This window comes from Anas platyrhynchos, chromosome 3 (genome assembly GCF_047663525.1).
Source record: "Anas platyrhynchos isolate ZD024472 breed Pekin duck chromosome 3, IASCAAS_PekinDuck_T2T, whole genome shotgun sequence".
NCBI classification, from domain to species: domain Eukaryota; kingdom Metazoa; phylum Chordata; class Aves; order Anseriformes; family Anatidae; genus Anas; species Anas platyrhynchos.
Window position 1 is genome coordinate 63,556,716 of NC_092589.1, and position 13,963 is coordinate 63,570,678.

General features: G+C 42.6%; 1 protein-coding gene across 2 annotated transcripts in view; it reads right to left on the minus strand.

The window, feature by feature from the left end:
- Window positions 1-13,559, minus strand: part of TMEM200A (transmembrane protein 200A) — a 59,215-nt gene extending 45,656 nt beyond the window's left edge. The window contains exon 1 of one of the 2 annotated variants that reach the window (XM_027454531.3): window positions 12,787-13,559. The gene's annotated coding sequence lies outside the window, so the exon portion shown is untranslated. Of the gene's footprint in view, window positions 1-11,086; window positions 11,233-12,786 lie in introns of those variants that run through there. The other variant, XM_072036012.1, reaches the window with a different exon arrangement.
- Between the last annotated feature and the right edge of the window lie 404 nt (window positions 13,560-13,963).

A 13,963-nucleotide genomic window follows, 5' to 3' on the forward strand; every position in this document is an offset into this window, starting at 1 on the left:
TGATTTCACAGTCAGGATCTCACCATACCACCACAGCAACAGTAAATAAACAAGTATAATTCAATCACTCTATGGTGTTCTTGAGATCACAGCAGGAACAGACAATTTTTGACTTGCATCATCCAATTCTCAATGTGTAATATCTAACCCTCCAACATTTTTGTGACATAAACTGCATTAAAATTGAAGATTTATATTGATCTGGAATGTGAGCAATGATAGCGGACACTCCCAGTTCTTATGTCTTTTCTGACCTGTTTAAGTTATACAGCTTTAGAAATTAACTTTGCAGGAGTCATCCAGCAAAATTAAAGGGGGACAGTATTTAATTCCCTGAGCACTTTCTTCTCTGATGTAGGGAAAAAAAAAAAAAAAAAAAAGAGGAAGAAGAAGTGAAGCAAACGATGAGAGGCTGCATCTCCTATGATATAAAGAAGGAGAGGACAGAGCATTGTAGGGACACAGAAAACCTAAAGAGTTTAAAGGACCATTCCAGAGAGGAAATAAGTCACCTGTTATCAAACGTTTCATGTAGCATCATGCTGACAAGATTCTTACATGTTGTAATACATGCACGTCTTGTCTGTATGTATAAAATACTGAGGTGTCTTGGATTCACATCACAAAACAGGGCCACAGCATGAAGACCGGCACTGTTTACTATCTTTACCAGTGACATGGACAGTGAGACTGAGTGCACCCTCAGCAAGTTTGCCAATGATGCCAACTTGTGTGGTGCAGTCCACGTGCTGGAGGGAAGGGATGCCATCCGAGGGATCTGGACAGGCTTGAGAGGTGGGCCTGCACAAACCTCATGGAATTCAACAAGGCCACGTGCAAGGTTCTGCATCTGGGCTGGGGCAATCCCTAGCACAAATACTGGCTGGGCAGAAAATGGATTGAAAGCAGCTCTGAGGAGAAGGACCTTGGGGGTTGATGAGAAGCTCAACATGAGCCAGCCAGGTGTGCTTGCAGCCCACAAAGCCAAATGTATCCTGGGCTGCATCAAAAGTAGTATGGCCAGCAGGTCAAGGGAGGTGATTCTCCCCTCTGCTCTGCTCTCATGAGACCCTGCATGGAGCATTGCATTCAGCTCTGGGGCCCCCAGCACAAGTAGGACATGGACATATTCGAATGAGTCCAGAGGAGGGGCCATGAGGATGATCAAGGAACTGGCGCACCTCTCCTGTGAAGACAGACTGAAGGAGTTGGGGCTATTCAGCCTGAAGAAGAGAAGGTTCCAGGGAGACCTTATAGCGGCCTTCCAGTGCCTAAAGGGGGCCTAAAGGAAAGCTGGGGAGGGACTCTTTTTCAGGTTGTGTAGTGATAGGACAAGGAGTAATGGCTTTAAACTAAAAGATGGTAGGTTTATATAAGATATTTTGAAGAAATCCTTCACTCAGTGGGTATTGAGGCACTGGCACAGATTGCCCCGAGAAGCTCTGGATGTCCCATCCCTGGAAGTGTTCAAGGCCAGGTTGGATAGGGCTTTGAGCAGCTTGGTCTAGTGGAAGGTGTCACTGCCAATGGTGGGGTTGGAACTAGAGGTTAGCCTTTAAGGTCCCTTCCAACCCAAACCCTTCTATGATTCTATGATTCTATGATTCTATGATTCTGTAAGGGTGCTTCTACTGGTATTTCACAGAATCACAGAATCACAGAATTTCTAGGTTGGAAGAGACCTCAAGATCATCGAGTCCAACCTCTAACCTAACACTAACAGTCCCCACTAAACCATATCCCTAAGCTCTACATTTAAATGTCTTTCAAAGACCTCCAGGGATGGTGACTCCACCACCTCCCTGGGCAGCCCATTCCAATGTCTAACAACCCTTTCGGTAAAGAAGTTCTTCCTAACATCCAACCTAAAACTCCTCTGGCACAACTTTAGCCCATTCCCCCTCGTCCTGTTACCAGGCACGTGGGAGAACAGACCAACCCCCACCTCGCTACAGCCTCCTTTAATGTACCTGTAGAGAGCGATAAGGTCGCCCCTGAGCCTCCTCTTCTCCAGGCTGAACAAGCCCAGCTCCCTCAGCCGCTCCTCGTAGGACTTGTTCTCCAGACCCCTCACCAGCTTTGTTGCCCTTCTCTGGACTCGCTCAAGCACCTCGATGTCCTTCTTGTAGCGAGGGGCCCAAAACTGAACACAGTACACGAGGTGCGGCCTCACCAGAGCCAAGTACAGGGGGACAATTTGGAGCACACTACAAAGCAGGGCTTGGAAAATCTCCTATATGACACAAATTCACTACCTGATTTTTATTTTTATTTTTATTTTTTAACAAAAAGAGGAGAAACAGTTCCCTAAACCCCCTACTCTCCTCATAAGACAATATACATATGGTAAAGCCAGGTTTGCTTGAGAAAAACAGAAATTACTGTCAGATCCACCAGAAAAGCCGTAGTAGATTCAGAGACATTCAAATTATGCAATACTGGCTTGACTACAGGCATGCTTTTTTTCATGCTCCCTGTTCTTGAACTATTCAGACAGAATAGAGATTTGCTGCACTATAACTACATTGGTGAGTCTTAGTTAAAACAAACAAAACCCACACTGAGAAGGAGCAATAAAAAAATGTTTGACAATAAAGTACCATGAAAGCTAAAACACACGCCAAATGCAAAATGATTAACACAAGCTATTCATCAGCTCCAATTTTATCATTCTCCCAAAGTCATGACATGAAGTCATATAATCTTTTGGGTTTTGATGAAATCCAGGATAGGTTCTTTGGCTGTTTTTCAGACCTCTGCTATGGCTCATATTTTCTGTTTTTACAGTTTGATCATAAAGACTGATAGTTCTTCTGAAAAATCTGTGTAAAACAAGTCATACTCAGCAAAGTTCATCCTCCAACTTTTGCATACAAAGAGCTTATTTAATTGTGGCCATGTCTTTATATGTGAGGTATGTGAAAGTTATTTTATATGTTTTTTAAACAATTTCTGTTGTTTTGACCAAATCTCTATTTTTATTTTTATTTTTTCCCCAGGAAAAACTTACTGCATCCAAAACAGTAGGAAATGTATAAAGTAGGATAATGTAGGCATTTTTTGTCTCATTCATCTCATTTGTGTTCCTCTCTGAGAATATAATTTCCTATCACAATGGGATTTTAAGCACAGGAATCATAGAAACCTGCCCAGCACCTCAATTTCAAGTTCCAGGTGATGACATGCTCAAAAATCTCAACTTTTGGAAACAAATTCCCTCAAGACCTTGAATAAAAATCTAAAAAAAACTCAACTTACTGTTCTTGTTAACAATCCCTGCAAATACCCCTTCCTACTCTGTGTTCCACATCACAAAACAACATACACGGGCTGAAGTTTGACTGGAAAATAACCCCAGAACACACTGTCCATTGAGTATCATGAAGAACATCACAGTCTAAAAGGCAGAAGTATGACTGAAAGGAGGACAAGAAGCTGTATGCACGTGCATATAACCGCAGTAAGAGCAGTCTTTCACAATGCAGTGTGCTTGTTGCTAGAGGTTTTAAGTTGAGAGTTTGCGGAGTTCAGAAGCCACAAATAATTGGAGAATAGTAGGCACAAAAGCAGACCAGACACCTTTTCTGGGGCTATTTTACTGCTTTATGTCAAAACTTTTGTCACTGAATGTTACCACGTCTGTCTTCTAAATTGCTAACCATGGCAAATACCAACACCTGGCCTCATCAGTGGATTTAATAAAAGATGGGAAAGAAGGGTTAAATGATGTTAATGCCAAATGTATTTCTAGTCACACAACATGGGAGGACCCTCTTCTTTTATTTCCAGTTATTCAGGTAAGAGAGGTCTCCCTGCTATTTATCTAAGAAATTATTGGCAAAAATGTGGGCTTGCCCCCAGAAAATAATTAACATCCATGGTTGCTGCTATAGTACTGAACTATCTCCTTTTCTATCTACATTCTGTCCCCATAACATCATTATATTCACAGTCCTGCAGTAGTCAAAGAATGAACTGTGTTTTAATACATCTTTTTTTTTTTTTTAAAAGTAAGGCAAAGGAAGTGTAATAAACTGTGTCAGAGTTTTGTGAGCTTTCTGGCTAGTATACAGATAATGAATGAGGGCAACTGAATCAAATCCATGCAGTCAGCAACCAAATTATTAATATTAAACAATGGATGAATTTGCACAATAATCATTAACCAGACCTCCAAGCACTACATCTAAACTAAAAAAAAAAAAATTAAAAAAAAATGCCCATAAGTACCAGAAGGGTTTCAAAAGTCACATGTTCTTGGAACACGGGTATTCCCAAACAAAGTCTCACTGTTGAAGGGCAACAAGGGCAACATCCTCAAATAATTCCAGAGCAAATGACTCATCAGAAAAATCTTCCAAACCAAACTCTCCATAACATCAGCACCCTCTCTCTAAGGGTCATCTCTACTTCAGGCTGTTTTAACTAATCCCTCTCTCTCAATCTCTCTCTGTCCATCTATTTTATAGTTTGCTGTACTGGAGCTCCCTTTTGTTTTCCTTTTCTTCCTTTTCTCCGGAAGATGCTTCTTTAACTGGAAAGGAACAAATACTGGATTAGGAAAGAAAGCTTGGAACTAAACTCCTCTGAAGTCCGTCTCTTCAACCACAAGGTTTAATAAAAGCATGCTTAATCTGAGGTTGATATTGATACTGACATCTCATAGAATATCAGGCAATGTGTTAGGCCTACTTCCAAAGCACTTGACATTTAGGGATTAAAATAACCTCCTCAACTCAAGCCTGAAAACCATGCAAGACAAGCCTTATTCAAATCCAAGCTTTGTCTAGTAACAATTAGAATATTCTATGCAAGAGTAAAATAGATTTCTCTGGGACTAGGTCTAAAACCTGTAAGGAAGGACTGCAGAAATCATCTCCAGGTGCTTCCTTTGGACTTTGCCTTCCTGAATACAGGTTAAATACCTTATGTCATGTACACTGATGAAAATGGCCATAAAAGCAAAGGTTAAGTATTCTCAAAATTCTTTGGAGAAGGCAAGAAAAACAATGAACTTCATATGTCACAAAGTCATGTCACGGTGCACAATAATAAAGCATTTGTATGCTATGAAGGCAGCTTAATACACTGGTAAAAATATCTATAAAATGTTAACAGAAAGTTACACTACTCCACCTGGTTGCAGCCTCTCATAGGCTAATTCTGACTGATAATCGTACTTCTTTTACAAGAATTATATAATCTATACAACGGCATCTAATCACAATCTCCACATTTCACAAGAGAAAAAAAAAATCTGAATAAAAAATCATAGTAAGAACTTGATAAGAACTAAGATGAAAAAGAACCAGTCTTAAGTATAACTTATTTTCCATTACCATTTCAACTCTACAGCCAAGAGGACAATGAAAAAATACAAACTGGAGTGCTGCAAAACACAGCATTGCCTGATCTTGACCTCTAAATGTTTCTGTGTATTTCATTGGTATGTGTGTTGTTTGTAAACCTGGATTGGAAAACAGTGACTTGCATCTTTCTAATATCACACAGCCTATTGAACTATTTTCTAGCAGCATACATAGGACCTTGCAGATATTCCACCATGGTTGCCAGTTAATGAGGCCACGTCTTAGGAGAATAAAATTGAGTTAGAAAAAGAATTGAAATAAATTCAGCATAGGAGTCTGTGAAGTAATTTGGAAATAAATTCCTTCCTGGCAAAGAGCAAAGCAAACACTTTGTAGCGACCATAAGAAGGGTTTGAGGAAAGCATTTGGGCATTGAATTATCATGAATTTACTCTACAGGTCTAAAAGTTAGTGAATTGTATTAACAACCAAGCCATTGGCTTGGCTATTATACCCAAAGAGAGTCTGTTAGGCCTCTGGAAGCCATTATTCTTAATACTTTGCCAGTCATTTTTTTTTTACCAGGCTACTATTACAATGCTGATAATCATGACATTAAGGAACTGTCAGCTGGAGATTTATTTTGTGTGCAAATCTGAACTTGTTCAGTAAACTTCTTGTAATACATTTGGAAGTCTGGTGCCCCAGTATGTTCCACCAATTCCACGTATTTTGTATATCTAAGCATAATGCAAATAACCAGACACTCTGGTTGGTATTGTGGCTAGAGAACAGGCTTTTGCCTCAGTAGTTTACTATTATAGACATAGTGAACATATATTGGAATGGAAAATCTGTGCAAGTATGGCAGCTAAGTACTCACTTGAATAAATGCCACTCAATTATCCAACATTTTGAAAGCAGTCCCCATTGTGCTTATAATGCTCGCTAGTCTTCTATAAGACAGTGACTTTACATAGATCTGCATGGTGGCAACTTTTGTGTTCAAGGTATTAGTCTGATTATAAAAACAACAGCTCACCTGTACTTCAAAACTTGCAGGTACTTCAAAATACAGTAAAGTGCCCCACTTAGTAGTTTCTACCTTGGTAAACATGCTATACTCCACAGCTCCCTTTCTTTTTATATCTATGTTTGAACAGATTTGCTTATAGTATAGCTTCTCTAAGAACTGTTTAATGTCATTTTTGCAGACTGGTGTATTTTGATACACAATGAAGACAAAATAAATCATCTAAAATGCAACTTAGGGAGACAAGAATTATTCTCTTCATTTTCCAGTTCATTTTACAAAGTCAAAAGATGGGAATGCATCATAAAGGAAGCACCACCATGTTTTAAACATTCTGTTTATAATGTGAGCCTATTTCAGTCTACATTACTGAATGTAGCATCATTCACCTTTAAATATGCAGCTTATTATATCTCATATTTTTTCTGCCTTCATTTTTTTTCAATTTATATTTGTCATTCATTTTCTTTTTATTATTATTATTTTATATTTCCTTCTTTTTTCCCTCCTTCCCACACCACATGCTTTCTTCCTTATTCTTTTCTTCTCTCTTAACCTGTCATATAACTTCTCCTTCCTACAGAAATATAGCCAGACCTCAGGTGAAGCAAGTCAACTGTTAAATACACAGTCACTTATAGCAAGAAGTGCACACCTGCTGAATCTCACACACCACATCAGGTTTATTCAGTTGACTTTGAACAACCCTACTGTGACATCCATGTCTCCAGGACATGGTTCCTTGGTGCATCTCTTATTCTGAGTTCAGCAGGTTGCCTGACACATACACTACATATGTCTAGCACAAGATGCTGCAAAAGTGAGAAGCTACAGCAGACAAGTTGTGTACACCTTGACTGCTCCAAGGAACAATTCCTTGGGAAAGTACATTTACTACAGCAGAATGCTGACCCAACACACGGCACTCATCTCATCCATCTTCATGAAGTAATACAGTAAACGTACAGCTCACTACAGTGTCAACACATGTCGAATTTCAGATTTGAGTAAGAGAAAAAGATCAATTGTGTTTGTGCATGTATCCATGCAGTTACATGAGGAATGTACTGAAAAGTTTCAGTAACAGGATCAAGTCAATGACTAGGCTACTATATGATTCCTTGACAATCCTGCCAACTCATACGAAAAGGAAGAACCAGTATGAATTCTTCATCATGAGTTTTCCAATACACAGAAAAATGATATAACATCCGAATAACTCTCGGAGCTATTCATTTACGTGTAGTTTCTCACACCGAACCACAACAAATTATAAATAGATGCTTTTCAGTAATAGTGTATAAAAAATGGAAAACTGGACCTTTTTTTTTTTTTTTTTTACTATATGGCAACATATTTTTTGTGTATGTTTTGTATTTTAGTATGTGATATGCCTTTGTTACTTTGAATTACATGAATTAGAGAAAAAATGCCAGTGCTTTAAGCTGCAACTTACACATGCAACTAGATTGATGGGCAAGTTATGGTACAAGTAATGTCATTTTTTTATTCAATACATAGCAAAATGTAAGTGATAAAATTAATTAGATACAAATTTGTTCTTCAACAATAGGCAGCTGATTACAGATAAGTGGAGCCATTTATTCAGACACACTCAGATGGAAAATGTGGGGAAAAAAAATCAAATTCTATTACTGTTATCACTATCACACCAAATTCAGTAGAACAAGTGAAGTTTTTTAATTGCCTCCTAATTAACCTGCTTTGATAGTGGTTTAAGTTCACAAAAATCAAAATGACTTCTGAAATTCCCCCCCTTATTGGAAGAAAGTAGTCATTTTAAAACTCTAAAAAGCTTGTTTTGATTTCATATACACTCCCTGAATTAGTGCTACAGATCCCAGCACGTCACAGGTATCAAAGCGGATACTTCTCCTACTATAAGTTAAAGAATTAATTGCCACCAAAGAATGGCTAGGACTCATTGGATATTAGTGCCCAACAGTATCAACCCTTCATTGAAAATGTTCTTCCCATGTTACAGCTAGAGTGTATTATAGAAATATGCAGTTTCATCACCTCACATTGTAACACTTTTTAGTTATGGCTTTTAAAATAGTAGCACGGGGATGCTCAGTTTTTGTGAAATAGATAAAGAAAAAAAAAAGTCATCAGAAGAGATTTCTCTCTTCTCCTGTATTTCTTTGTCTTTAAACTAGTTGCAGTAAGAAGTAACTTACAGTATATTTCACATCACTTGTCATTTTTAAAATCTGTTTGATTAGGACATGTATCTGAAGTTAAAAGGATCAAATCTTAGTTTCTCTGATTCAGTAAGAGATTCATCATTTATTTAAGTGGGATAGACATAATCAATGTAGAAAAAGATATAGTTTGTTTCTACTTAAATTAATTGTAGGAAAATGGTCACACGTCCAACAAAAAGAACAACTGACAACAGTTCCAGTGGGATAGAAATAATAATGACATGTTGATATAAATTGACACAAGAAAGGAAGTCTTACAGTCCTTGTTACAATTCTTGGAGACTGAACAAATAGGTACTTCATGGCTTTATTTTCCACAAGTCCGTTCTGGTACTATCTTTCCTGAAATCTCTGCTGGATGATTACACCTCACTGATGAAGATCCTCAGGTGTCCAGTGATCCTCAGGTGGCTCTGCACCTCTCTAGAACACTTCTTTAGGTACAATAACCTTTCCCAACATGAGACAGGGAAACACAGAGACAAAGACTTTGAGGAAATACATCCTTCCTTTTCATGTATTCTGCCCATTCAAAATTTTTCAAAAAGCCCCAAATGTTCTTTGTAATATTTTTGTCACCAAAAGATCAAAATAAGAATATTGAGGGATACAAACATTCTGTCACTGCTGCAGATAAAATGTTACAAATAGCTCTTTGTTACATTATAACCATCTCATTTATAGCTTGCTGTACAAATAAATAAATAAATAAATAAATAGATTTTCTTTTAACTGCTTGATTTTTAAGGAAAGCATGAAGTTTTAAAAAAAAAAATGAAGTTTAAAATTACTGATCCTGTAATAAAGTTCTGGTAGGAGAATGTAATTGCATTAATATTATAAGAGATCAGTATAATCTGAATTTTGCAGCACTACGTTCAGCCATCATTTCCACCTGATCTACTCCCAACAAGATTCACTTACTTGGGTAGGGGCTACAGATACACTGCAGGTACTGAATTGTGTTACACAAAAATGGTTGGCGGTAGAATAGAGTAACGACCTCTTGCTGTACGGTCAGACTGCATTCCCAGCAGGGAAGTTTACAACAATGCTTATTCTCACAAACTCCACAAAACGCAGGCACTCAGGAGCTAGTAAAACTAGTGTGTAGGATAACAGCTGTGCAAAACATCTGTCCAGCAATTTCATTCACTGACATTGTCAGCATTTCACCTTTCCATGCAATCTACAGTCCACTTAATAAGATCCTAATTACGCCAAGATTGTGTGGGTGATGTGTTAGTTAGTAAGGGAGAAAAGCAGAAACTTTTCCTTACTCTATTCTTACTTTAAAATGAAAGCACCACATCAAGTATCATCTGCAAATTCCTTTATTTTCTCTTGGACTTTGAAGGTATAGACACCTCTTTATTTTAAAATGTGTGTGAACCTTCTAAGAAGATTCCCAGTTCTTAAGCTATCGATCACAATCTTTGAGGAACGTAAAGGCAGTCATCCAGCTGGCAGCACAGGAAGCAACACAAAGATCCTGCTGGTAAACAGGCACCAAGAAGAACCTCCCTAAATCCTCATAGCAATGTCATAGCTGGGATGTCTTCCCACATCCATCAGATCACAGCTTCAGAAATCTTAACTACGATGTTTTTTCAAGTCCTTCTAAAGGCTTCTTTGTAGAACTGTAATATAAACATTATCTAATGGGGTATTCTACCCAGCCTTCAGCTGTCTTTGTACAAGTGGTAAGGCTTTCTTTTAGATCCTGTTTGCCTGCCTCATTGCAAGCATCTGAAATATCTTAGACTGGGACAAGATGCCCATGTTTTCACAAATGATTCCTAGTTTAGTTGTCTTTGCACATTGGAAAGTGATTTGCTCTTTTCCCTTTGTTCCAGTACCAGGAGACCAAACACCCATAGACTAAAAGTAATTGATCTGTTTACAAAGCTTTATGGCACCAGGTCAAATGGAGACATCATCACTGTCTAGGAAATCAAGCTCTTATTTCCACTACATGCTATACTCTCTACTACTATCATAGACTATCAAGACTGCTAGCGTTCTTCTGTAAAAAAAAAAATAGGAAGTTCTTCATGATGGCAACACTTAGGTTTCATACTTTTTATATCACACCTTTGTCTGGTTTCAATAATTCTGCTGGGAGTTTTCACTGATTTTCAGCATTTTGAATTTTTGGCTCCTAAAATATACCGAACAAGCTACGAGAAGCAGCAGTCTCCTCCTGTTGTTCCATACATGTATTCTACTTCTTAACTCATTTTCATTTCCCCTTTTCGTTCACAGAGAGCTATGAGTCGGTCAGGAACATACAACCCACAAGATGTGGCTGATGTGAATACTTGTATATGGCACAGGTATTTTGTGTTTTATGCCTAGCATTCATGGAAATGGAAGGAGAACACAGTGAGAAACACAGCTTGGTCCAGCAAGGGTCCAGTAACACAGCTAAGCCAGCAAACTGTTTCACTGAAGTTACTGCACCTATTGCTATATGCAATGAACTCACACCACAGATGGAGGTTGGCACTGCTTACCTGCTGGAGGGTCAGCATACATTTCAGTGCTTTGTCAGAGCAGGGCTTGCTTAGTCCGTACTTTACAGGATTAAATTCAGACAGCCCACCTTTTATAATCTGATTACAGAGCTTCCATAAAAATGAATTCTGGTCCAATTCCAGCGAGGTTGTATTGGGCAGAAATGTTTCTATACATGGAATAAAATAATTGTAGTGTGCTGAACTCTCACATCATTATTCTTTTTCCAACTTTCATTTGGGTCATTGTTGCAATCCAACAAAGGAGCAACAAATAAAACATGTTTCTATGCCAACAAAATAAGAATTATATATGATTTTATTTTCCAAATTGCTATTTATCTACGATATATCTTTTTCCACAAGGGTGCTTTTTTTTTTTCTCCTGTTTTCAGAACAAAAATCTAATTGTACCTCATGTCTCAAATTGCTAAAAATTGTCTTATAATTATCTTCTAACAAGTATTTTGCTAGAAGTATGTTTATTGGTATCACGAGAAGCACATTAAAATGTTCCAAACTCAAAAGACCCTTTGATTTCTTTATTAAAATAATTCAAGTTACATTCAACAGAAATCAAATTTTATGTTTAAAGTGCTTTTCTTTTCTACTTTTTACAAAGCAGTACAGAAACAACAAAAGGAAAAAATGCACTCTTCCTTCCTTTCTATCTGGGCACTTCTCTGGTTTCCATCACATAGATCGGAAGTATCATCTAGTTAAAGAAAAATAACAGGAGAGTTGCCAGTGTACTGATCCAGAAACGGGGTGAGCCAGAACACATAAAACCTTTGGTGCTGTAATTTCACTGAGCAATAAAGCCCTCCGTCCTAACAGCACCATAAACTGCAGGTCCGCTACGTGACTACAGGTTATGTTTTGCAGGTCATCTTACACAAAACGATGCTTTAGAGGAATACTTTGGCCAGTTCTCTTTATCATAACCTGCGTAAAACAAGACTGGCGGTGGTTAATGACAATCGGGTACCCCTCCTGCGGTCCCTGCCCCGCCGGACAGGGCACGGACGCTGACCCAGGGACCCAGCGCGGAGGGCAGGGAGGCACCGGAGGGGAGGCTACGGAGCACCGGGGGAGGCTGCTCCGTGCTTCTGCCCCCGGGGAGCCCGGGGAAGACCCGCTCAAGCAGCGAGCCGGGTTTGCGTGCGAGGGAGGAGGGCATCCCCCTCGCCGTCCCCATCTGGCTCCCATCCTCCCAGGCAATCCGCACACCACCACCATCTTTCCTCAGACAAAGCCGACCGAGCCCCGAACTTGGGTGGCGATGAAGGCAACGGGGAAACTTCCCGGGGCACGGGGGGGCGAAACCGGGAGGCAGCTGCGGGGCCGGGGTCGGAGCCGGGCCGGGGGGCGATAGCAGCGCGGAAAGTCCTCGGGAGCCGAGACCAGACAAAAGAGGGTGTAGCAGCTGCACGGAGAGAGGCAGCTCCAACACGCCAACTGGCTCCGCTCGGGAGGCACAAAGTCTATTTCTGGGAGGGGGAAAAATAAAAAGAAAGAAAGAAAAGCCCCCCCCTCCGTCCCTCTCCCCACCCTGCCAACCGCCCCAAAGCCGAGCGGGGCTGCCCGCGGCTCGTCCCCAGCCCGCTCCCCGCTGGGGTCCGCGGCTGTGGGGGCGAGAAAAAGGGTGTCAAGCTCCGGGGTGCCCGGCAGCCCCCCCAGCCCGGCGCCCCTCCGCTTACCTGCGGGGAGGAGCGGGGTCTCACGGCGGGGAGCGCTGCGGGGCTGCTCCGGGGAGGCGGCGGCTGGCTCAGGGGGCGACCGGGCTCCCCGAGCTCCCCGAGCCCGGCCCCGGCGCCGCCGCCATCCTCGGCGAGACTCGGGCGGGGGCCGGCAGGCGGCGGGGCCGGGGCGGTCACTGCCGGCCGGGGGAGGACGCCCGGCGCCCGGGGGCTGTGCGCCCCCCCGCCGCCGCCACCGCAGGGCCAGCCGGAGGCGGCCGCCCCCTGCCCGCCCCGCGGCGACGGGCGGGTGCCATAGCAGCGGGGCCGCGGCCACCCCGGGGGGTGGGAGGGGGGCGTGGGCGGGCGGCGGCTCCCGGGCTGCAGAAAAGGGGGGAAAAAAAAAGGAAAAAAAATAAAAAAATAAAAAAACTTTGCCCGCTCCGCCGCGAGGTGCCCGGGCGCCGCCCCCGCCGCAAAGTTTCACTCGGCGAGCTGCCGGCTGCGGGCACGGCTCCCCGGGGACGGCGCCCCCAGCCCCATCGCCCGCTGCTCCCCGCGGGATGCGGCCGGAGAAGGAGGAGGAGGAGGAGGAGGAGGAGGAGGAAGCGGGCGGGCACCAGGGAGCCCGCGGCGGGACGGGGCAGGGAAGTTTCCCCTCTCCCCGGGGAAAAGCGCGGCTCCCCGGTGCCAGGTGCCCGGTGCTGTCCCCGGTGCCCGGTGCCGGTGCCGTCCCCGGAGCCTCCCCGCGCCGCTCTGCCTCCGGCCCCGCCGGGCGGGCGCTTTGTAGGGAGCCCGGTCCCGCCCCGGCGGGCTGCGGGGCTCCGAGGCCGGGAAGGAGGAGCCGGCGGGCGGGGAGCGGCGCCCGGCGGAGCTCCGGGGGCTGTGGAGGCTGTGGGGGCACGGGGGGCTCGACAGTGGGGCAGGACACCCTGCCGACCCCTTGTGAGAGCCAGGCGGGAGCACGGAGTGATTCACCCGGGTGGGTTTTGCCTCAGAGACAAGGACACTTTTATGATTCAGCCTTTTTTTCTTTTTTCTCTTATTCATTTTTTTTTTTTCGCTTATTCTGGGGTTTTGCGGCTGCCCGCCCACTCCTAGTGTCCAGCCTGGGCTGGCACTGTTTAGGTACCCGCTGCTCACACTTTCCATTCAAGCCAAGTAAAGCCAGATGGGCTTGGGAGAGAGGGAAACTCTT